The sequence below is a fragment of the Pristis pectinata genome, chromosome 26 (assembly GCF_009764475.1).
Source record: "Pristis pectinata isolate sPriPec2 chromosome 26, sPriPec2.1.pri, whole genome shotgun sequence".
Classification (NCBI taxonomy): domain Eukaryota; kingdom Metazoa; phylum Chordata; class Chondrichthyes; order Rhinopristiformes; family Pristidae; genus Pristis; species Pristis pectinata.
Window position 1 is genome coordinate 15,658,281 of NC_067430.1, and position 24,025 is coordinate 15,682,305.

Sequence of the window (24,025 nt, forward strand, 5' to 3'; positions counted from 1 at the left end):
GTGCAAAAATTAGTGTCTAATGGTTTACAAGATTTATTTCAATTTAAAATAATTTAGTTAGCTGTGATTGCGGAGAACACTTTACAAATGCGAACTCCTGTTGTGCATTCTGATGTAGCTGACTTTGGCAATGTGAGGGAGGGTGAGATTATGGTGAGTGGTGTATTCTTGACGGCCTTCTTGCTGTAATTTTGCTGTACCCTTTCCCACACCCTCTTCCCTGCAATCGTTCATTTCCATGCTTCTTGGCTGCAGTTCGGTGCCTTCTCCTAAACTGCTGGTTGATGTTGCGCATTTCCTGCTTCTGAGCATATACTGTATATGATTCATTGTTGAAGACATCCTTCCTACAATGAGCATTCCTTAAGTACCGCTTTAAAGTGACGGCTTATTTTGTATGCTTAAGCCAATGAACCCACAACCTGCTGAGTCCTTGGGAGTCAAAGCTAACACCAAAAAGTGGCAGCTATTTGGGTTTGGTGTGTGTATATATGTATTGTTTCCAAAGTGGGAGTTAAAGGTAATACAAAACTTGCAGCTGAGATAACAGTGAAATATATAATAAATATCTACTGTGATCAGACGTTCCAAGTGAGGACAAAGACCAGAACTGAGGGTTCCCTAAACTGGTTCTGAGGCATACTAAAAGCCACATAACGGATAGATAATAGTTTCCAAGGGCTGTTTAAATACATGGTAAGTGATTGCATTGTACTTGATACATAATAACACATGATTCATTCAACATGAGCAACGTTCAACATTCAACAGATAGACTGTGTACACAGCTGATCAGTGGCCCACACCCTGAGCACCTGTACAAGCACTTTGTTCAATGCCATGTTATTTATCATTTAATCCCTCTTTACTCTACAATCACTGGAATTCTATCACCTTTAAGATGTTGGCTTTTAAACAAAATAATTATGCAACTATTGGTCAAATGACAGGGCTTTATAACAAACAAAGTCCCGGACAATCAGTAAAACATTACAGGTGGCAATCATTGCTTTGAATTGTTTATTAAAATGAATCATTATTTTGTGGCGACTCACCGTCTAGTCGGGCGAACCGGCTTGGCAGTCGGGTCGCGCGGCGTCGGAGCGACGAGGCCCAAGATGGCGATGGGCCTCGTCTTTCCGAGCGACGGGGAGAACCCGCGCGCGGGAAAGTCCTGATGACGTAGGACTTACGTCATTGCCGGTTTTTTTGGGCGGGAGTTTTTCTCCCTTAAAGGGGCCCGCACAAGGCGGGAAAATAAACCAGTTCTGTTTGGCAATCCTCCGAGTAGAGTCTTGTTTTATTCCGCGGTAGCAACCGCTACATTGGTGACCCCGACGGTCCAAATGGCTTTTGGACCCGCGAAATGGACGACAGCGCAGCAGCCAACGCAGTGGCCCTCAAGCTGCCCATCTTTTGGCACTTCGGCCCAGCGTCTGGTTTGACCAGGCCGAAGCCCAATTCCACCTTCGGCAGATCACCTCCGACTCCACGAAGTACTACCATGTGGTTAGCTCTCTGGACCAGGAGACAGCCGCCCAGGTTGGAGACTTCATCCAGTCGCCTCCGGAGGAAGATAAGTACCCGGCTTTCAAAGATCTTTTGATCCGGACCTTCGGCCTCTCCCGTCGTGAGCGCGCCGCCCGCCTGCTTCATCTGGATGGCCTGGGGGACAGATCCCCATCCGCCCTAATAAATGAGATGCTGGCATTGGCCGAGGGACACAAGCCATGCCTGATGTTCGAACAGGCCTTCCTCGAACAGCTCCCCGATGACATCCACTTGTTGTTAGCTGATGCCGACTTCAGCAACCCCCGTGAGGTGGCCGCCCGGGCAGATATCCTGTGGAGGGCCAAGCGCGAGAGCGGTTCGTCCGTCAGTCAAATCACCAGGCCGCGAGCCCAACGCCTGCCTCGCCCGGCCCCAGCAACCGAGCAGCCACGCCCCAGGAACGCAGACGACGACACGGGTGACCAGCTGTGCTTCTACCATCAGAGGTGGGGTGCGGAGGCCCGTCGATGCTGCCCACCCTGCAAGTTTCAGGGAAACGCCAGGGCCAGCCGCCGCTGATGGCTACGGCGGCTGGCCGCCGACAGAGCCTCCTCTTCGTTCAGGACAAGAAATCTGGACGGCATTTCCTCGTTGATACTGGAGTGGAGGTCAGTATTTAGCCCCCGACAGGCCGTGACACTCGTGACAGGCCACCAGGTCCTCTACTCAATGCCGCCAACGGTACAACGATACGGTCTTTCGGCACCCGTACGCTTCAATTACACTTTGGCGGCAGCCGTTTTACCTGGACCTTTACCCTTGCCACCGTCGCCCGACCACTCCTAGGCGCCGATTTCCTTCGGGCCCACAACCTGTTAGTCGACCTGCGAAGGAAGCGGTTAGTCCACTCTAGCACTCTCCGGACCTATCCCCTGGGAGAAATCAGCCCACCAGCCCCGCGCCTGGACTCCATTACCCTTTCTGGTGACGATTTCGCCAAGCTCCTAGCCGAATTCCCATCGATTTTGACACCTTCGTTTACAAATTCTCGGCCCGCACATGGGGTATGACACCACATCATTACCACAGGGCCACCCCTTCATGCCCGAGCACGACGATTACCTCCAGACAAGCTCCGCCTGGCAAAGGAAGAGTTCCATCACATGGAGGAGCTGGGAATTGTTCGCAGGTCGGACAGCCCCTGGGCCTCCCCCCTGCACATGGTCCCCAAAGCCACCGGAGGGTGGAGGCCCTGCGGCGACTACCGCAGGCTGAATGACGCCACCACCCCGGACCACTATCCCATCCCTCACATCCAGGACTTCGCAGCGAACTTACACGGGGCCCGCATCTTTTCCAAAGTGGACCTCGTTAGGGGATACCACCAAATCTCGGTCCATCTGGATGACGTCCCCAAAACTGCGATTATCACCCCATTCGGCCTGTTCGAATTCCTTCGGATGCCGTTCGGCCTTAAGAACGCCGCGCAGACCTTCCAGCGGCTGATGGACGCGGTAGGCCGAGACCTGGACTTCGTGTTCATTTACTTGGACGACATACTGATCGCCAGCCGTAACCGCCAGGAACACCTTTCCCACCTCCGCCAGCTGTATTCCCGCCTCCACGATTTCGGCCTCACGATTAACCCGTCCAAGTGCCAATTCGGACTTGACTCTATCGATTTCCTCGGCCACAAAATCACCAGCGACGGGGCAACACCCCTACCCGCCAAGGTGGATGCTATCCGCCATTTTGCCCGCCCCGACACAGTCAAAGGCCTACAGGAATTCCTTGGGATGGTCAACTTTTACCATCGTTTCATCCCTGCAGCAGCCCGTATCATGCGCCCTCTGTTCTCGCTGCTGGCTGGTAAGGGCAAGGACATCACCTGGACTGACGAGGCTGCGGCTGCTTTCGTTAAGGCCAAAGACGCCCTGGCAGACGCCACGATGCTGGTCCACCCTAGGACTGACGTCCCGACTGCCCTCACGGTAGACGCGTCCAACACCGCGGTGGGTGGGGTACTGGAACAGCTACTCGAAGGCCGCTGGCAACCCTTGGCACTTTCCAGACCAACCATCCACAACCTATCCTTGGGTGTCGACTACACGGCCCTGGCTGACGCACAGCAAGCCGACGACGAACTGCCCAGCTACAGAACCGCAGTCTCGGGTCTGCAGCTCCGAGATTTCTTGGTTGGTCCAGGTCAGCGGACCCTACTTTGCGACGTTGCGACTGGTCAGCCCCGCCCTATTGTCCCTGCAGCCTGGCGGAGACGCGTTTTTGACTCGGTACATGGGTTGGCGCACCCGTCCATCAGATCTACTGTCCGACTGGTCGCCAGCAAGTTTGTCTGGCATGGCCTGCGCAAACAGGTCAGTGAGTGGGCCAGGACTTGTCTGCACTGCCAGACGTCAAAAATCCAGCGACACACCAAGGTCCCACCACAGCAGTTCGAGCCTACCCGTAGGAGGTTCGACCACATACACGTCGACCTCGTGGGCCCTCTGCCGGTTTCAAGAGGAGCCCGGTACCTCCTTACCATCGTGGACCGGTTCACGAGGTGGCCTGAGGCAACCCCCCTGACTGACATCACAACTGATTCCTGCGCCCGAGCGCTGCTCACAACTTGGGTCTCACGTTTTGGCGTTCCGGCCCACATCACTTCAGACAGAGGCACCCAATTCACTTCCAGTCTCTGGGCTGCATTAGCGAACCTGCTAGGGACGCAGCTGCACACCACCACGGCCTACCATCCTCAATCAAACGGGTTGGTGGAACGTTTTCACCGCCATCTAAAATCGGCCTTGATGGCCCGCCTGAAGGGTCCTAACTGGGTTGACGAGCTGCCTTGGGTCCTGCTCGGCATACGCACTGCCCCCAAAGACGACCTCCGCACTTCGTCAGCTGAGCTTGTATACGGGGCGCCACTAGTTGTCCCCGGGGATTTCATACCTGCCCTTCAGGACCAAGGGGAACAACCCCCAGCAGTTCTACAAAGACTGCGCGAGAAGCTCGGCGCCTTGGCCCCGATTCCCACCTCATGGCACGGTCAAGCCCCATCCTGCCAGCCCAAGGAACTACGGGACTGTAAGTTTGTTTTCGTTCGCAGGGGCACACCTCGGGCGCCATTGCAACGACCATATGAGGGACCGTTCCGAGTCATACGGAATAACGGATCCACTTTTATTTTGGACATTGGAGGCAGGGAACAGGTTTTCACGGCGGACCGCCTCAAACCGGCCCATTTGGATCTGCAACAGCCTGTCGAGGTTGCCACGCCACGACGCAGAGGCCGCCCCCCTAAGCGGCAGCTGGCACAGCCCACGGACCTTGGGGACTGTCTCGCCGGTTCTGGGGGGGGTTGTGTGGCGACTCACCGTCTAGTCGGGCGAACCGGCTTGGCAGTCGGGTCGCGCGGCGTCGGAGCGACGAGGCCCAAGATGGCGATGGGCCTCGTCTTTCCGAGCGACGGGGAGAACCCGCGCGCGGGAAAGTCCTGATGACGTAGGACTTACGTCATTGCCGGTTTTTTTGGGCGGGAGTTTTTCTCCCTTAAAGGGGCCCGCACAAGGCGGGAAAATAAACCAGTTCTGTTTGGCAATCCTCCGAGTAGAGTCTTGTTTTATTCCGCGGTAGCAACCGCTACAATTTTGTGTTTAACAACAGCCTAGATACAAGGTAAAGTTCTTTCTAGGCTGTTCCAATGTTATTCTTTAGTATAAAGGTTTCTACTGTACCATGTGGAAGTGTGTCCTGTATATCTTTCTCTGGATTACCTAGTTACTTCACATTCTGTGATATTCACACAGGCTTGAAATAAAGAAGAAGGAAGACAATTTAGCTTATTTTAGTTCATACATCCAGAAGGATCGTGAACTTCCCTTTGCAGTGCAGTGAAGCTCTCATTGCTTCCTAAATATGTCCAGGTTTTTTTCCTACAAGTCTGCTCCATATGTTGATCTACCTTTGTATAAAGAAGAATTTCTCGAGATTTATTTTTACTAGTTTGAAACATTTTATCAGTATCTTTTCTATTCCGTTAACCAAAGATTTCAAAGACCACTTGTAGACACTTCCTTTCATTAACAAAAGGCCAGCATTTCTCCAATCTTTTCTCAAAGCATAACTAACACCAATGGATCAGTTCTGTGGCTCTTTACTGCTATTGTCTCTTGTGCCTCAGGACAAAATCAAATATGGTGTTCAAGGGGCAGTCTGACCAGAGCAAAATGCAATTTGATTGACTTGTGCTTGACTGATTTTATTATGTTGTACAACATTCAATTGACTTTATAGAATGCTGCTGTTTTCAGCAGATAATGAGTATCATTTTAACATTAGGCAATTATTTAAAATAGGTTATATTATATTTCCATACACTTCCTAATTTTCCAATCCATTGACATAAATGAAAGAAAAGTCAAGCATGGTCTATCATAGTTTTGCCCATTTCACAAAATTGTACGAACATAAAATGACCTTATTGAATGTTGAATCTACTGAGAATCTTTGTTTTTGTTTCAGCTTCTTGAGCACTACCATCTTTGAGTAAACCTGTTACTATTTTTCTTTTTGTGTGTAGTAATTTACATTTGACTGCCATTTTTAAAATATTAATTCAACTGAAGCTCATTTGCCATTATTTTGCATAAGTTATTTAGATTATGTCTACTTGTTTCTCTTTAAATTTGCTTTTTAAGTTATATTTGCTGACATTAATATTTTTGAATCTAGTAACTCACTTCATCCTTGATGCTCAGCATAACAAAAATATTGATTCTACATCACAGTTTTCCCAGTTTACAGTTTGGTTGATTAAACTGTTCAAGTAAAAATGTTCCCAAAGACTCTTTCTATCTCTTTTGGAGAACAAATTGCCTCTGATACAGAGGCCAGTAACATTCTGCTCCTGTAAGTTTTTCTGAGATGCTCAATTAGAGTAACTGATATTGAAATTTTCTCCTGTTCGTAGAGCCACTTTTAAACACCAATTCTTGCCTTGCTGGTGTCTTGGAATGAGGTCTGTCGAGGTGGGTAGGAAATCTGAGTGCTGTTCATTATTTAATGGAGAGTTACTGTTATCTAGAATAAATCTGAATCCCTAAATTTATCTTTGTGGGGCAACTAGAAATGTTGTTATTGTGGTTATTGTTATGGAAGGGACCACTGAAAAGATCACTGGAAATTATCAGTAGTCATCCTCTGACACCGTTTTGATTTCAGCAGAAACGGAAGTTTCCACTGAATTAATGAACATTTGTAATTCTGTTCACTGGATATTCTCTCCAGCTCCTGTTCAGTTGTCTCCAGCTCCGTACAGTGTCTGTACATTCCAATGTCATAGGAAAGGATCGCCTAGACAATGAGCTACACAGTCAGTAACTTGTGTAGAGCCAAAACTTGGGAGATTAATGACGTTAAGAGTTCGTTGCCAGGTTTTTGGTACAGGAGCTTAAGTATTTTAAATTATCTTAAAACCAACTAAGAGTTGCTCAGCATTTCAGCCAGGTTCTCAATGTAATACGAGGTGAGATGCAGTTACTGTGCTCATACTAAAGATCAAACATACGGTTGCACCATCAACTAACTACCAGGGATTTCGAGACATTTCTGCTTCAGTTACGCGAAGATGTCCCCATCTGGTCAATTAACTGCCTTCTTCTAAAGAGCCTTCGGCAAAACCCGAAATAGTCAGTAAGAAGAAAATCTTCCTCTCTCCAGGCGGAACTAGCTAACCAGGCCAAGAACCAGCTCAATACGTTAGACAAAAAAAGTTTTAATATCTGGAGTGAAGAACTCCGAACTGCAATATGATTTATGATAACCATTCGATGAGACAACAGCAGTCTCAGTTAATGGGATTCTGGTCTAGTACCACCGACAGCTATTCAGTAATTTAGACGCATTGCCATTATACTGGAGTTTTACCAAAGTGGGGCCGATGATCGTGTCAATCCACAGCGACCAGGAGGATGCTCACCTTCGGCTGCATTAAGTGCCGAGTGCGACGTTACCAACTCGTCAGAACCAAATCATACCCCCATCGGAACAGAAGAGAGAGGCAGGTACAGGGTCGGAGGCAGAAAACTGGAGGGATGGGAAGAATGAGAGAATCAAAGAGGTTGCAGCAAGTCTTTCTCCTCTCTTCCAACTTGGACAGAGGCAAGGCCCTAACTGGCTTTTATTAAAAAAAAACTTCTTCTGAGTTCTTGCTTCTCCTTTAGAACATAAAGGAAGCAGGTCGTGGCCCATTCAAGCTCTCACGCCCGCTCTGCTATTCAGTAAGACCATAGCTGATCTTTCACAGCAGCCTCATTCTCCTGCATTAACCCCATCTCACTGGATTCCTTTAATATCCGACGTGAACATACTGTGTCGTAGCCCTCCACTGTCCTGCATGGTAGAGATATTCCAAGCTTCACTACCTTTTGGAGAAAGATCTTTCTTTTCATATCTGTCCTTAATGGCTAACTCCTCAATTTGAGACAGTGGCCTTAGTTTCCAGACACCCCGGTCAGGGAAAGCATTAACTCTGCATTTACCCTATCAAGCCAGTAAGAATGTTGTATCTTTCTATGAAATCACTTCTCATTCTTCTAAATTTAAGTGAGTACAGCCATTGTCTGCTCAACCTCCTCCTCAAACAACAAACCTTCCATCCCAGGAATCAATCTGGTGAACCTTTGCTGCATCCCCTTATCACAAGTATATCCTTACTAAGGTGGGCAGATCATACTTGTATATGTAACATCCAGATTCTTCGGCAGGGCTCTATGTAATTGGAGCGAGGTGTCGCTACTCTTTTACTCAAATCCTTTGTCATAAATGTAAACATAATGATTGCTAAGCCTGCATAATAACATTCAGTGATTTGTGTATGGGCACGGCCAGGATCTGGGAACACCAACACCTTCAATCTTTCTCATTTGAAAATACCCTGCCTTTCTATTTTTTCAACCAAAATGGATAACCACACATATTCGATCTGCCATGTCCTTGCCTTTCCCTGAAGCCTTTCTAAATCCTCCCCACAACCCACATTGCCCCTAGCTTTGTATCAGCAGAAAACTTCAATATATTATACTTGATCCCCTCACTGAAATGACTTGTGAACGGCTGGGGCTCCAGCATGATGCCCTTGGCATTCCTCTAGTTACAGCTCCCCATCCCGAAACAGCGACCCATTTATTCCAAGTTTCTGTCCATTAGCCAATCCTCAATCCATGCCTAGACGTTATAATTGTGTTTAAAATCTTTTGTGTGGCAGTTTATCAAATGAAAAAAACTGTAAAGTCCCTATCCACGTAGGGAGAGTGGGGAATTTGACTCGGATTTAAAAGTGCAAGTTCTCAGCCTTGATTTCAATTTGCATACTTCAGGCTGGAAGGTATAATCCAAATTAGCCCAAACAGAATGTTTCAGTAGTACAGACGAGCTCGGCATTAACCCTAACAGCTAGCATCAGTGCACTCTAATCCCTAATGTGATTCTAAAACTGCCATTCCCATAATTAAAAATATTTAAGGAAATTCCAGAAGCCGCCTCTCCCAGGGTGGAGGAGGTTTCTGTTTCTGGGTGGAAGTAAAATTCTCAGATTTCAGTTTCAGGTGGTGATTTTACACCACGTCTCAACAGGGACTTGACACCCGCATTAACACCGAGGTTATTACGAACTCAAGACGCACTGGTCTGTACTCGGAAAGACTGCACCTGCCCGTTTCAGACTTGTTTAAAATAAAATCTGCTGAACCTAACTTTAAAAAAAAACCAAATGAGCGTTTCCTCCGCTATCTACACTATAGCTCTCTGGAACTTCGGCAAGTTCGGATACCATCTATCCTTCCCGCTGTTGACGTTTGTCTTCGAAATCTGAAATGTGTAAGACAGTCAACCCCATTTCCCTGATTCCGCCTGGCTCACCTGCGCTCAGGACCCTGCTCTGGAAGATCCAAGCACTCGCAGAAGAGACTGCACACTGACGGCTGTGAATACGTGCATGGCGGCTGCCGCTCCCGAATCTCTGAGCACTCGGTTGTCTCTTTTCTCATATTATTCCCAGTGGTACTAAGGTGGAAATGTGGCCGAGTAATCGAGCACGTTTCAATCATTTATTTCATTCGCTGCGGACTCTAATCCGCATCGCTCCTCGTTGTCGAATCCGTACGTCCTATCGAGGACTGGAAAAGTTCAGGGAACACTGCAATCAGATCTTTTTATCGTGGACTTCTAAACAATCGCGTCACCACAAGGTTGGCACGGTTGCCTAACTGAAAAAAACACAAGAACTAAGCAATAGGTTAACCATCTCATAACTTGGTGTTTATATTATACGAAAGGGAAAGGTTCCTGCGGCCCCAAATGCCTTTAGTTGCACCTTAAAACAACCTCATAACTCAATATGCTTCTTCTACAAGGTTCGTTTAGTGAGCGGCCTAAATCGACAAGCTGTTACTTATTGGAAACAATTCCAGTGGATTCGTCGCCGAATCCGAGCTTCAGCAAGTTCCGAAAATTTCTGATAATTTATTTTACGTCAATTCAGCAAGGAACGTTAACCAACTAGTACTGAGTGTGATGTAGCACTAAAAAAGTATAAATAACGACGGCAGCAAGATTGAACGTTAGGGAAAAGTATACACGAGATTGAATGTCTTTTTGGTAAAACAAAACGGCGGTTTGCTAATCGGTAGCGAGAGCATGGCCGATACATTATTTCTCCCCACAACAATCTTGTAGATGTAAACGAGCTCCAAGCGCCTACTGTGGAAAGGGCGAGATGCATCGCACGTTCCAAAGCGGAAATACACCACCTACCACATTGGTAAGACAAAAGTGGCCATTGCTGGGGATATGTGTGTGCAGATAAAGAGTCCAATACCCGTTTCTGGTCTCCTACTTGAATGGAGCCGGTGACATTCGGGTAAGCTCGGGCTACCCAACGATTCTAAAAGACAAAGACAAGATCAAAAAGTTAATTTGCAACACATTGTCACCTAAGAGCTTTCGGCTCCACTGTAGTATTGATTATTAGACTTCTGATCATACCTCGTCCCACTCCCACTACCAGATCTCCCCGCCTCCTCCCTCACAAATTCCAAATGCTTTCCCAAGCTGATAATTTCCCTTCCTTGCGTTCGGTTTCACTTCTCCTACTCAAAATAGAGCGCCTTATTTAAAAATTAACTTTCTAATGAATGAACCCCAACATCTTATTGCCTGGTAGTTTCGTCCATGCATATTTTAAAATAAATGGGCTGGGATGTGAAGATAGTTTCTCTCTCATCTTCCTTAATGCTTTTTCCCTGACGGACGTGTATATGTGGAAATATTGCTCTGTCTTCATGCATAAGACTGTACTTGGAGGATTGTATACAGTTCTGGTCGCCACATTACAGGAAAGATGTGGTAGCGCTAAAAAGAGGTTTACCAGGATGTTGCCTGGAATGGAAGGCTGTAGTTATAAGGAGATGGAATAGGCTGGACTTATTCTCACTGGAATATAGGAGGCCTTAAAGAGGTTTATAAAATTATGAAGGGCATGGAGAGGATAGATAGATTCTCTTTCCCAGGGCAAGGGAATCTAGACCTAGAATGGACAGGTTTTAGGGTGAGAGAGGAGAAATTTAAAGGAGATCTGAGGGGCAAGTTTTTCACACATATGGTCCTGGTTATCTGGAATGAGCTGCCAGAGGAAGCGGTAGAGGCAGATACAATTAAAATGTTTAGGGTACTTGGACATGTACTTAGATAGGAAAGGGATATGGGCTTAATGCAGGTAAATGCGATTAGTGTAGATGGGCATCATGTTTGACAGTCATGTTTGATTCTTGGTAGTGTGGAGGAGCAGAGGGATCTGGGGGTCCATATCCACAGATCCCTGAAAGTTGCCTCACAGGTCGGTAGGGCAGTTAAGAAAGCTTATGGGGTGTTAGCTTTCATAAGTCAAGGGATTGAGTTTAAGAGCTGCGAGGTAATGATGCAGCTCTATAAAACTCTGGTTAGATCACACTTAGAGTACTGTCCAGTTCTGGTCGCCTCATTATAGGAAGGATGTGGAAGCATTAGAAAGGGTGCAGAGGAGATTTACCGGGATGCTGCCTGGTTTAGAGAGTATGCATTATGAGGAGAGACTAAGGGAGCTAGGGCTTTACTCTTTGGAGAGAAGGAGGATGAGAGGATACATGATAGAGGTGTACAAAATATTAAGAGGAATAGATAGAGTGGACAGCCAGTGCCTCTTTCCCGGGGCACCAATGCTCAATACAAGAGGGCATGGATTTAAAGTAATGGGTGGGAAGTTCAAGGGAGATATCAGAGGGAGGTTTTTTACCCAGTGAGTGGTTGGGGCATGGAATGTGCTGCCTGGGGTGGTGGTGGAGGCAGGTACATTGGCCAAATTCAAGAGATTGCTAGATAAGCATATGGAGGAATTTAAAATAGAGGGGTATGTGGGAGGAAGGGGCTAGATAGTCTTAGGTTTAAAGGTCGGCACAACATTGTGGGCCAAAGGGCCTGTATTGTGCTGTACTGTTCTATGTCTATGTTCTATGACATGGATGAGGTGGGTTGAAAGTGCCCTTTTTTGTGCTGTATGATTCTATGTATCAGCCTGAGGCCAATTTGAAGACCATCATTTATACTATATTAATAGGATATTTGTGAAGAAAATGCTTTTCATTCATGGACCACATCGAAGGAAATCTGTTTCCTGCCTTTCATTTATCAAGCTAAACTCTTACTGATTGCACAATGAAAGAGCAGGAAGCTAGGTCTATATCAGTTGCATTTATATCTAGATCTGTCACTTCTGCACACTCATTTAGAGATCAGCCGCCAACACTGCAAACTAAAATTAGATACTCAAGTTCACTAGCAAAATACTTTCAAATCATATTTGGCCACGGATCCTACAGTCTCTGTCCTGCATTAATGTTTTTAGAAACATCACAGACTTGATGCAATTTCACTCCCAGTCAGACAAACAGAGCATCAGTTCACCAAAAGCAACAAAAGAAACCTATTTCATTATATTCATTCTGCAACTGGTTATAAATCAAGTACCAGGGCCAGGTTTATGTCTCATTTACTCTCGGTCGTGCTGTAGGATGCAGACTCTCAGTAATGTGACATTGCTTACCATTTATTTCACAGGTAAGTGATTTAGGATAGGAGTTGTCCAAGTGTGATATTGGCTCAGTTTATTTATATAATTTCCTTTATTATCTCTCTGGGAGTGGAGGGACATGCCCAGTCTGCCCCATGGGGCATGCCTTCCTGTTCTGCAGTTCACAATTCCTACATTCTTTTGTCTATGTTCTTACTCTTTAACTGCTACCATTCACTCATTGACTAGATAACAATGTTTACAGCTTATCCCCATAGTCATTCCAGTTTTACCCCATCAGAGATATCCCCTTGTCAGTTCTGATGAAGGGTCTTTGGCCGGAAATGTCAACTGTTTCTCTTCCCACTAATACGGCCTGACTTCCTGAGTATTTTGAGCATTTTCTGTTTTTATCTCTTCTGCAGCTTTTTTGATTTACAACATAGCTCTCCATGGTTTTTACGTCTTTTACTTTCTTACTGTCTTTACCTGTTTTTACTTCTGGCCTCTACAAAAAGTCTCAAAACTGAAATGTTAAACCTCTCTGCCTTTCTCCACAGAAACTGCCTTACTTGGTGAATGATTCTATTTGATTTTAGTTCAAATTTCTGGCATTTTGCTCTGTTACTGTTTTGACTGATGCTGTGGCAATGAGAGTTAATAATTCTTCGCTGACTAGAGCCCAGAGAAATTAAACTTCCATCACTTAATTGATTAAACATTTTGTGGTGCTGGAGGTGTGGCAGGGGAGGGGGCATTGTAATCATCTGATGGTTAGATATCTAGCTTGTACATGCATGGCAGAAGTACTTTCCTTGATATGTGGAAAACAGTGAATTAGTCTTTATGTCTTTTATGTCTTTATGTCTTGCACTGTACAGCTGCCATAAAACAACAAATTTCACGACATATGCCAATAATAATAAACCTGATTCTGAATTAGTATGTGTTTTGGTGCACTATATCAGTTTTAGAATGCTCTAACTAATTACTGTCCTGACTAATGACAAATGTTTAAAAGTTTGCATACAGTAGCAGATTGTGACAGGTGATGAGCAAATTAAAAATAGCAATGTATAAGAACACATAAATGCCGTCAGAACCAATAAACACATTGATCCCATTTACATTATCCCACTTTAATATCCTTTCCTAGTAACCTACTCCATAATTGATTACTCATTGAATCATTTGTGTCCATAGAAATTGCTGACAAGATGAAGCTTCGACAATGCCATTTTAGACAAATGCATACATTTATTACAACCAGTCACGCAATATGGTTAAATATACTTCAAATGTGTCTATTTACCTAACAAATATATTCCACCACTCAGTAAGAGAATAATTTTTTATTTATGAATGCATTTTTACCAATAAATGTAAATTTTCAAAAAAGCTCTGGTGGAGTTTGTTGAGGGACAAATATTGTCAGACACCCGGGGAATGCTGTGCTGTTCTTTGAGTTGCATGACTTATCTTTAATTGATTAGAACTGGCAGATTTAGTTTAATACTTCATGCAAAAGATAGTTGTCCCAGCAATGAATGTCTCCCTCGGTATTTCACTAACATGCAAGTGAACATTTGTTTCAACTTAAATTATGGAGTGGACCTAACCCCAAACATCCAGTTAAAAAGGTGAGATTTCATCATCTTATCTTATTAGTCAATATTAAACTGTAGTTCAAAATTGAAAGCAATCAAAATGTAAACTGAATAACATAGGACAATAGAACAGGAAAGGGGGGAGGGACGTGATGTACTGATGGACCCTGGAAGAAGTGGTTCTACTTTCCATTGGTCAATGGCCATAACTCAGTAAAGGTTGACATCAAAGAAGAAATCATTGCCTCCATCGTGGCAGCACAGCCTTTGGCCATTTGAGGAGAAGAATGTTTGAAGATCAAAACCTCAAACCAATCCAAAGCATGTTCTAACAGGCAGCAGTGACCGTTACCCTCTATATTCTTCTGAGACATGGATCACCCACAGCAGCCACCTCAGAGCATTGGGGAGGCACCACTGGCACTATCTCTGCAAAATTCTCACTGGCAACATCAGTGTCCTCTCCTGGACCAGTGTCCCCGATATCAAGGCTTCAATTACACTCAATCAGTTCCAACAGACAGTGTGCTTGATACCAGACTCATGAGACAAGCATTCTGCTCCAAGCTCCACCATGGCATGAGATTACCAGAAGGAGAAAGGAAATGATTCAAAGGCGTTCCCAAAGCTTCTTTGAAGAAATGTAATATTTTCACGGAATCATGGGAATTCCTGGCCAATAACCACAGAAATGAAAAAGGAGTTTCTGGAATGGCACCAAAAACCTTGTCTTGTTGTGTGGAGCACATGGAAGTGTTACAAAAATGGCGCAAGGAGCACACCATTTCTCATACCACCCACCCCATAAACACCTCCTGCCCCACCTGTAGCAGAGTTTATTGACTCCTACATTGGTCTCCTCAGAACCCACAGAACTACGGTGGAGGCAAATCATCCTCAATGAGAAGGAGGAGGAAGAGAGAATTGGAAAGGAAGAGATCCCTAGAATGTACATTAATCTGTTTCTACTTGGAGTACTGTATAGATTAGCCACTGCACTACAATGGTGGGAGGGAGAGGCTAGAAAGGAATATAGTTAAGGAATATTGGAGTGAATTGCTGAAGTATGAGGAGAAAAACAAGGAACCAACAAATGTTTTATAGTGAAGACAGCTTATGAAAGACTTCAAAAATCCAACTATAAATATGTTTTTCAAGTACAAAGATGTAATTAAAAGCAGAAAATGAGCAGGTCAGGCAGCATCTGTGGAGACAGAAACAGTTAATGTTGCAGGCTGATGACCTTTCATTGGCACATTTCAAATGGTAACTCTGCGCATCTCCATTTTCTGTATTTTCTGTATTTTCAGATTTCCAGCACCTGCAGCTTTTTGTTTTTCAACAATGAAATAATAATCACACTTATACTTGTCGCATTTTATTAGTAAAGACATATTTTGTCTGGTAGTGTGCACAAATAGTGAAGGTTAGTGAATCAAGGTGCGTGTGCAATGTTGTGATTTGATACAGTTTGGGACCCAGAACATTTTCACCGATAATGCAGTTATAAATACCCAGTTCTGATAGCCACCATCTTACCAATTAAAATTATTCTAATTTCCTGCTAAGTGAGAAACAAGATTGCAAAATATATGGGAGTTGGGGAAAGGTAGAAAATGGATAAAGAACCTGGCAGGGAGGTTCTGCCAAATTTAACATGAGGACCTCATTACCTTATTTTCTTGTTTCCTGTTCAGCAGCCTGTTCAATGATAGTCTGGTCAGCTGTCTGGCACAAAAACCAGTGTCTAGGGGCCTTGTAAGGGGATTTCTGGGGTCCAGTCTGCAGTAATTGAGAGAAGAAAGTAAGTTTTGTAGAACATTGGGGAGTTGGGTTGCCAAGTTCAAACACAAGTGATAATTTGTGAACAGATTATTATCATGGATGTGATTGTCATGGGCAGTCCTTATAGTAATAAACAAGTCTTGGGCTGCTGCTGGAATTTGCCTTCTGGATGGATCACTCCAAGGTAAGTTTAAATTAATTTGGAAGTCAATGGAAAGCTGACAGTGCTCTCTGCTATCTGCAAAATCCTGATTCTTAGATGATTTTGGGACAAGGCCTGTCCCAGAGTCATTCGGCTTGGGACCTTCTGGAATTTGATATTTGTGGGCAGGGTGCCCGGGTTGGGCAAACGATACAGAAAAATGGGCATCCTGTACAGATGTTGCATGGTCAGCCTAACCTTTCCACTTAAAACCCTTCAAACATGGGACCGTTGGCAGCCCTACTCTTCCATTCTCCTCCCTCCTCTTCACCTCTCCTGCTTGTCCCCCCCAACCACTCCCCCAAATCACGTCGCTTGCAATTCAATGTCAGTCTTTGATAGTCAGGCAATGACTGCCAAACCAGCCTGCCAGAAAGGCAGACACTGAACTACTGTGGCTGGTTGCGACATTAATGTTGGCCCCTTACAGAGAGCGATGGGAGAATTTATACTGGGGAGTAAGAAATGGCAAAGGAACTAAACACAAAATCTACCAGATATATTAAAGAATCAAGGATCTACTAAGAAAGATGAACTGAAGGAACTATTAGTCAAAATTAGTACTAGAGAAATCGGTGAGTTTGAAAGCTGATAAATGCTAACAATACTGAGGTTGGTGGGATTGTGAGTACAGAGGAAAATGAAAAGAAATTTAAAGATGATATGGACAAGCTGAATGAGTTGATAAAGCATGGAATATAGTGGAAAAATGTGAGGTCATTACTTAGATGAACATAATGGAAAAGTAGAGTAATTGTTAATTGGTGAGAGTCTGGTTAGTGTCAATGCCCCAAGGGACCTGGTTGTGCTTGTACATGAGTCACTGAAGGCCGACCTGCCAGTGCAGCGAGTGATCAGGAAGACAACTGGCATGTTCACTTTTATTAAGAGAGGATTTCAATACAGGATAAGGAAGTTTGTTGCAATTGTGTAGGGTGTTAGTGAGACATGCCTGAAGTATCATGTATAATTTTGGTCTTCTCACCTATGAAAGGATATACTTATCAGAGCAGTGAAGGTTCACTAGACTGGTTTCAGGGATGGTGGTGTTGTCATATGTGGAAAGATGAGTAAGCAGGGATTGTTTCTCTAGGATTTAAAAGAATGAGAGGAGATCTTATTGAGGCTTAGAAAATTCTCACAGAACTTGAAAGACTGGATGCAAGAATGGATGTTTCCCCTAGCTGAGGAATCCAGGGAGCACAGTTTCAGAATAAGGGGTAGGATTATTGAGGACAAAAATGAGGAATTCTCTATGCTGGAGAGCTATAGAGGCTTAGTCACTTATTGCATTCAAAACAGATTGATAGATCTCCAGACATTAAGGGAACTGAGGGACATGGGAATATTCCTGGAAAGTGGTATTCGTGTGAGAAGATTAGCATGCTCTTGATGAATGCATGGCAGGCTTGTATAGTTAGATGGCCTAGTCCTGCTTCTACTTCTAATGTGCTTATGTTTATGTTCTATGTTCTCAAATATAAATGTGGAAGTCAGTTGCACACAGCAAGGTGTGGTGAAAGATACTTAGAATATTTAGGTGTCAAAACATAACATGCACCACTCCACTTTAATCAACTACCAGCTTCACGTGCAAAGAGATTTGAAAATGGTGTGTCATCTCCAATGGCCATTTTACAACTTGTTGGAAGCAATCCAATACAAACATATGATCATTGAATTCATATCTAATCAAGAGTTCAGTTGAAAGGTTGCCAGAGATTGATCCATAAACATCATCAAAAGCTGCAAGCTCACTGTTTCATTGAATGGGGAGTAGGAATGCTTGTAAAACTTGTACCACTTCGGACCCTGACACATCACTTCAAAAAAGTTGACTCAGTTCCTGAAAAACTGGTAACGCAAATTGAAAAATATCTCCAAATCTAAAACCATACCATTGATAGAAAATGAGGGAATAAGTTCATTAGAAAAATGTATTACCTAACTGAAATACAGGTGAGAATTCTTGTGCCTACCATGTAGGTTTGTTAGAATTAATGTAAATAAATTTTGGAATGAGCTGGCGCTTTATTTCTGGATTCTACAGCAACTGACCAAGGAGATAGGAGACAGGAAATTGTCCTAGTTATTTCTTTTATGGAAAAACTGATTTCAAATATTGCCTGTTTGCACAGAATGGTTAGCACAAATGGCTCACCCCTGAAAACAACTGGTTGATCAAGACTCCAGTTCGTTGTAGATGAATTTTAGGAGGGTTTTAGGTCCTACCCTAAAAGTCTTGTAGCTCTGTGTTTTTCAGTTTGAGACTGGTTTTCAATATTTTTATATGCAAAACACAGGTCGTGCAGTTTGCAAAATCTGACCTAGTACTTCTCGATCAGTAGTTGTGCTCATAAGGATTTCTTAATGTATCCTGAAGAATCATTCAGTGCAATCAGCTGATTTTTCTTCAATCTGATTAAGTCATTGATCTGAAATGTTAACCCTGTTTCCCCCTTCACAGATGCACCTGACCTATGGAATATTTCTAGCATTTTCTGATTTTATTTAAGGCAGTATGAAAACAAGTGATCAGCATTTTGTGACTGGGTCCTCTGTCTTAATAATTAGTTTGACTTATGAGTATTTATAGCCGATTACCTTGTCATCAGAAATGAATTTATCTCTGGAACTCCAAACTGGAACTCAACATTTGATGTTTCAGTTTCAGGGAGGCCATACGGCATGTGGTCCTTCTGAGGTGCACTCATAAACCTACCCCTGATAATGACACCATCAGTGCTACTGGGAGTTTTGAAACTCCACCTCTGATCTCCACATACACATCAGCCAAAATATTCTCTTCACCTTACACTAGGCCTACCTCATTAATGAAAGTGAATTCAAAGGTCTTTCTGGTATCTGCACACACTGAAAAGTACTTTTACTTCCACAACATGTATGATCTTACACACAAACAATAAATGAAAGAGAAACATTCCATAAAGCACAGGCACAATTCCATTTTTATGAAGTCTGCTATGTCCCCCCCCATCTACGCACTTCATTTTGGCTGAGACGCAAGAGCCTGAAATCTGGATCAACAAACAAGATGCCGGAGGAACTCAGGGGAGTCAGGAGCTCAGTAGCTGTACCCCTTTCTGTCACCTCTTTATTCTGCCAATCTCCCCTCTATCTTTCGTTCTAGATGAAGGGTCTCGACCCAAAATGTCAACTGTCCATTTCCCTCCACAGATGCTGCCTGACCCTGTCTTGTTTGTTGCTTCATTTAGGCTGGATTGATTCAACTTAAATACTTTAATTAACGTAAGTCTCTGACCATTAAAGTCAAAAGAAGCTCACCGCTAAAGAGTGACAGGAACAATTCACCTTTGCTTTGTGCCTTTGTGACAGCTTTCCAGTTTGGTTTGCTGCCCCTGTTACTTCCTTGCATGACTGCAGCAATGTTATTGGAAGGCTGGTCCCTTTCAAAGATAGCGACTGAAGATGGATGACTAGAAGCAGCATTAGACCTGGATGGGCCGATTGGTGTGTGCACCATCTCAGGCTGAGCAGCTTCAGTGTGGGGTAGCTGCCTGTTGAGCATGTGTAAGACTGGTATCGGAGAATTGGTCAGTGGTTTCTGACTCTATAATCTCACTGGCATCCTCTGGGACATGATATCCAATGAGCTATGTCGTGTGGGCCTCCAAACCCGCTCCAACACAGTTAATAAAGTCCACATGGCAGGAGTCTGGTCACTGATGGCAACAGTGTGGCTCCTGTTTGGCATCTCTGTTCTGCAGAACATCAGTCCATTTCTAGGTGGCAACAATCTGTACCCACGTAGCACCTCCTTGCTCCTGAAGAACAACTATCTGCTCACCATTGAAGCAAATAGAGCCCTGATTAGTGTTTGCTGAGAGTCAATTGAGACATAAGGACATTAAATGGCTCCCAGCTTTGCCTCAATGGAAGCAGAAAACCTGCTCCATCATCCACTGCACCACGAGGGTGTTAATGCCAGGTAGCACTGAAGTGCCCATTACTTTCACCTTGCTGCTTGTCATCTCTTACAGGCTGTGAGTTAGGCCAAACAATATGGCACATTTCCATGTGCAGCTCACAACAGCTTACCAAACATATTCCTCTATCATAGCCTTCATCTGAGACCTGTAAAATCTGTGCCTCTAATTTTGTTTGCTCAATTCTTAAAGTGTACATGATTCTGGTGCTGGTGGTGTCAGTACAATAATGTAGTGTTTTCCTCTACATCTTTCTCTGTGGAATGTTGCTCCTGCGAAAATGGGTGGAGGGGTGGGATCTCCCGTGATTCTGCAATGATAAAGACAAAATAAGAGCATAGTGATGGTGAACACATGGCACTATTAGGAGGAGTACACAGCAGATATCCAGATATCTATAAAACTTTCATTGCTTTGAGGGGAGGTGGTCTGGGAAAACTTACCTGTGAGATCCTCAGCTCTGACAGTGGTGATGGCAGGTCATCCCAATGCCAGCTTAGACCTTATTCTCCAGCCTCATGAGTCCTTGGAATGGAATAGTTACCCAGTTACCCTCAGGTATTAAAAGAATTAAGCGAGGAAATTGCAGAGGCTTTGAACATGATTTTTTTAATCCTTGCTGCCTGCAGAGTAGTGCCAGATGTTTGGAAAACTACTGACATTGTTAAAAAAAGGGAGAAGGGATAAATTGAGTACTTGAGCTCCGGTGACAGGCAATTTATTGGAATCAATTCAATGAAACAATATAAACCTTTACTTAGGAAGATACAGATTAATCAAGGACAGAGACAGAAGAGGTCGCATCTGACTAATTTGATAGAATTTTTTGAGGAGATAATGAGGGTCAATGAGGACAGTACATTTCAATGCAGAATGCATGGATTTTAGCAAGGCTTTTGACAGGATCCCATAGGCTGACCAAAAAGGTTAAACTATATGGGATCCAGGGGAGGTGAGCAAATTAGATCCAAAATTAGCAAGTGTACGGAGCAAAGCCTCTGTTTAGTGTGCTTATTTTCAATTCACTGGGCTCTGTTTCTTGCTCTGCATTTACAGACCAGAACAGAGTTTCCTGCGCTCCTTTTAAACTTGCCTAGGCTCTGCAATCTTTGTACAAGCACCAAGCCTCTGTTTGCTATCCTCCTTTTAAAATCATTGGGGCTCTCTTCCTCACATTCCATTCACTCGCTGGGATTTCGTGCTGGAGGGGGAGAATGGTCTGGAACAGTTAAGGACAGAATCTTCCATGCATCTATAGATTCAGGGTTGGCAGCCGAGGATGGGAAAATTCAGATGTTACACCCTTATTCAAAAAAGATTCTTGGGGTAAACCTAATAATGACAGACCAGTTAGTTTAACCTCAGTGGCAAGGAAAATTCTGGAAACTAATAGACATAACTAGTAGACTTTGGACAATTGTTGATTGACTAGAGAAAGCCAGCATGGATTTGGTAAAGGCAAGTTATGCCCAACTACTTGACAGAATTTTCTGATGAAATAACAGAGAGGGTTGAAGAGGGAAATACAGTTGATTTGGGAGATATGGATTTCCAGTAGGCATTTGATAAAGTGCTTCATATACCCTTGTCATCATGACTAAATGCCATGGAATAACAAGGATAAGAGCAGTGCAGATAGAAAATACAGGATATGGAGTAGTAGCAAATTATTTTTATTCATTCTAAAAGGAAGTATACAATGGATTGAAGCCAGGGCCATGCTTTTCTTAATAATATATTAATAATTTGGACTTGGGTGTGACTTCAACCTGGGATACAATTCCCAAAGAGCAGATGACACAAAATTTGGAGGTGTTGTGAATTGTGTGGAGGACAGTAAAAGATTTCAAGGACATATAGGCGGGTTGGTAGAATGAACAGATTAGTATCTAGAATGGAGTGCTGGAGGTAGATTTAGCACTTTCTTTTCTCAGCAATTTCTAAATTGGGCTATTTTCTTTTGAACAAAGGCTGTGTGAAGATTTAACTGAGGTGTGTGAGATTATGAGGGACCTAAATAAAGTAAATAGGAAGGACCAATTTCCCTCAGCAGAGTGATCAAAAATCAGACATAAATTTAAAGTAATCTGTAAAAAGGTTAGAGAGAGGAAAAATATTTTCACCCAGTGGTTGGTATAGGTCTGAAAGGATTAGTAGAGGCAGAAACTATCATCACATTTACAACTTAACTGGATGTCCTCTTGAAAGACCTGTGACTTGCCAGCTATAGTATTGGAAGGTAGAATTAGGCTGGGTGGCTCTTTTTTGATTGGTGAAGATGTGATGGGTTAAAAGGGCCTCCCTCTGTATCATAAATGTTTTATGATTATAATGGGCAGGTAACTGTTGCAAGAGACCATGTCCTTCAAGAGAATGGAGAAAATTAATATCAATGTTCTGACATGATTGACTGGATGTGTGTTGTGTGTATTAGTCTGGGAAGAAGGGACTGAAGCAGTGAGGTGCATCTGAGGGTAGATGGCAATGTGGCTGGCCTGGTGGATAGATGTCTGCCAGTGGTTGGGGTGGGCAGGGGGCATGTAGGTGTTTGTGTGTGTGTATGTTGTGACCTGTGTGACAGGGAAGAAGTGCTGATTTAGTGTGTGAGAGCAACTGGAGACAATGGAGTCATGGCTGGAATGGTGGGATAGGGGTGTGTGTGTGTGTGTGTGTGTGTGTGTGTGTGTGTGTGTGTGTGTGTGTGTGTGTGTGTGTGTGTGTGTGTGTGTGTGTGTGTGTGTGTGTCTGAGTGCTGCAGCTACGTCTGTTTCAAATAGCAAATGTGATCTACAGTATTAAGGATTAGAACATTAACAAATTAAGTGAGGTTATGAAATAAATATTAAATGCTAGAAATACTAAGCAGGTCAGGTTGCATCTGTGGAGAGAGAAAAACAAAATTTAATGTTTCAAGTCGATGACCTTTCATGAGAATTAGGAAAACAATCTGAGGTCATGGGATCCTTGCTGCACTGCTTCCAGGTATGTGGGGTGGGGATGGGCAGCATGGGAGGCTGGTGGCAGAATTTAAGACTGTCTGTTATTCTGCTGCCCCTCCTTTTCCTACCTGGTATCGAAGACCTTCTGGCAACCCCAACATAGAAGGCATGGCTGCTACTCATCACTTTATCAACAAAGGTATGGAAATCTGTTTCAGTGAACTGGCAGTTGTATGGAGGAAGGAAGAGAGGCAGTGGCATGCTTTTCAGTTGCATTGTATCCCTTCCAGTCATTTCAGCAAAAGGTAACTTATACTCTTCCAGCGGTGCGGGTGCTAGATCCTATCATCAACCCATACATAGGAATGTGTGCAACTGTTTGCACATTAACAAGGAAAGGATCGTGCATAAAAAACGTGCACAGCCATTTTCATTAAGATTGCAATCAATACCCAGCGTGAATAGGCATGAAACAAAAACAGAAATACAAGAAGAACTCAGCCAGTCAAGCAGCATCTGTGGGAAGAGAAACCAGTTAACATTTTGGGTCAATGATCCTTGGTCAGAACTGGGAGGAGAGTGGAGGGTTTACAATTTTCAAAGCAGAGCTGGGGGGGAGGAGTGGAATGTCAGACAAAGGACTATATGGAGATAGGGTAAGGGCTGAGAAAGGGACATGCGCATAATGTAAACCCTTCACTCTTCCCCCAGTTCTGAGGAAGGGTCATTGACCAGAAATGTTAACTGGTTTCTCTTTCCACAGATGCTGCTTGACTGTTTGTTTCAGATTTCAGCACTTGCAGTTTATTTGTTTTCTATGAATAGGCATGAGTTAAGTGTGCAGCTCCTATTTAGGCATGATTAAATATTTAGGCCCCTATCTGTTAACTGAGATTTGAGAATGACTATATATAGTAAAAATGAGG

At 44.0% G+C, this 24,025-nt stretch overlaps 1 protein-coding gene across 1 annotated transcript in view; it reads right to left on the reverse strand.

The window, feature by feature from the left end:
• Positions 1 to 9,711, reverse strand: part of vwa1 (von Willebrand factor A domain containing 1) — a 35,567-nt gene extending 25,856 nt beyond the window's left edge. The window contains exon 1 of the mRNA XM_052039412.1: positions 9,415 to 9,711. The gene's annotated coding sequence lies outside the window, so the exon portion shown is untranslated. The remainder of the gene's footprint in view (positions 1 to 9,414) is intronic.
• Positions 9,712 to 24,025: the final 14,314 nt, after the last annotated feature.